The following is a 2,228-nucleotide window of genomic DNA, read 5'->3' as shown; positions in this document are numbered from 1 at the left end:
GCAGAGAGTGACAGTGAATCATCTGGAGAAACCCTGACTGAAACTAGGGGCTCCATTGTTTGTGAGGATGAGGAGGAGCCTCTTAGCAACAACAAAAGAGTTAATAGAAATCTCGGGGCGCGAACCAAAAGGAGGGACTTCAGTCAGAATCGGGTATATCCTACTCTGTCAGACCTAGAAAATGAAAATAGCTCAGACCCAGACTCTGACTCGTCAGAGTCTGAGAAGGAACGGTTACTTGCGGAGGTCGGCCCTTAAAAAGGCACTAAAAAGGACTCGAATTAATAAAAGACAGGACAGGGAGAGAAGCTATCAATACTCTAAAATGAGGTACTCCTCCTTCTCAGACCTGGAGGGAAGACCCAGAGGAGGGGTCCAATGATGTCCGTTAGTGGCCCCAGTAATGGTAGTTCCAGACCCAAACAACCCTGAGCGGGTCATTAGGTGCCATAACCCTTTAAGTTTCAAAGATATGAAACAACTGAAAGAGGCAACTCTAAATTATGTACCACAGGCTCCGTTTATAATTTCCTTAATGGAATCTTTTGTGCCTCTTAATTTGACACCTGGCAATTGGCAGCAGCTTTGCAGAGCAGCTTTGTCCGGGGGAGATTATTTGATTTGGAGAGGTGAGTTTCAAGAAAGATGCAGCCAGACAGCCCAAAGGAATGCACAGGTCAGACAGCCACAGAGAAATGTGGAGATGCTTACTGGGAGTGGTCAATATGCCACCGCTCAACAACAAATGCAGTATAACATCGCTGTCTATGCCCAAGTGGCAGCAGCAGCCCAAGGTGCTTGGAAAGCATTGCTGTCAAAGGAAGGAGGGGATCACCTGTCTAGAGTCCTTCAAGAACCCTCCGAACCTTTCCAAGACTGTAGACCACCTCAGTCAGGTAACAGAGAGAATATTTGGGGGCATTGGGCCTGCGATGCCAATATCAAACAGATGGCTTTTGAAAATGGAAAAAAGTACTGTAAGGAGGCTCTTTGCCCCCACCGCAACAAAAGTCTAAATGACTACATCTGGATCTGTAGAGACATTAATGATAATTTCATCCAGGGCCAAGTGTTAGCTGCTACTATTCGACCCCAAGGTGGGAAAAAAAGATCTAATCAGGGAGGGAGAAAAACATGTTTCAGCTGCGGTATGGAGGGACACTTCCATTGAGAATGCCCTCAAAATAGTACTACTAGTCTCAAGAGACCTGGTTTATGCCCCTGCTGCCAATGGGGATATCATTGGGCCACTAACTGTTACTCTAGAACTGACTTGGGGGGCAATTTCCTTCCTACTAATAATAATCAAAAACTGGGGGAGTCCAGGGAAGCAGCTGTTCCACCAGCAGCATCAGGTAAAAAGGCCGGCTTCCTGGCCTGTGTTCCAGTGCCTGCAGATCGCCTGGGAACTGCACAGAGTTCCCAATCCCGGCGAGAGCCAAGCACCCCAGAGTCCAGATCTTCTCTCCCACGAACAAGACCAGGAAATGAGAGGAGGCTGGGAGTCCAGGGAAGCAGATGTTCCTCCAGCAGCATCAGGTAAACAGGCCGGCTACACGGCCTGTGATCCAGTGCCTGCAGATCGCCTGGAAACTGAACAGGGCTCCCAATCCTGGCAGGAGCCAAGCACCCCAGACTCCAGATCTTGTCTCCCACCAATGAGACCAGGAAACCAGAGGAGGCAGGGAGACCAGGGGAGTAGCTGTTCTGGATCAGGTACATCCGGATCCAGCATAGGGTCCAGGGGACCAGGTAGGAAGCTAAGCGCCCCAGATTCCTGTTCTTCTTCTCCACCCACGGGACCAGCATTTGGACAAGGAATAGAAGAACCACCAGATTATTGGACTTGCTAGCACCCAACAAAGGGAACACCATGAAAAGACCAAACCTAACAATAATAGGTATAGAAGAAGGAGAAGAAATCCACCTCAAAGGGGCAGAAGGCATATTCAACAAAATCATAGAAGAAAACTTTCCCAAAATTAAGAAAGACATGCCAATGAAGGTACAAGAAGCCTACAGAACACCAAATAGAGTGGACCACAAAAAAAATCCCCTCGCCACATAATAATCAAGCCCCAAACATACAGAATAAAAAAGAATATTAAGAGCAGCTAAGGAAAAAGGTCAAGTAACATATAAAGGCAGACTTATCAGAATTACACCTGTTTTTTCCATGGAAACTCTGAAAGCAAGAAGGTCCTGGATAGATATTCTACCTACACTAA

This window comes from Mesocricetus auratus, unplaced genomic scaffold, assembly GCF_017639785.1.
Source record: "Mesocricetus auratus isolate SY011 unplaced genomic scaffold, BCM_Maur_2.0 contig_4802_pilon_obj, whole genome shotgun sequence".
In the NCBI taxonomy this organism is placed as follows: Eukaryota; Metazoa; Chordata; class Mammalia; order Rodentia; family Cricetidae; genus Mesocricetus; species Mesocricetus auratus.
Note: the sequence above shows the minus strand (reverse complement) of the source record.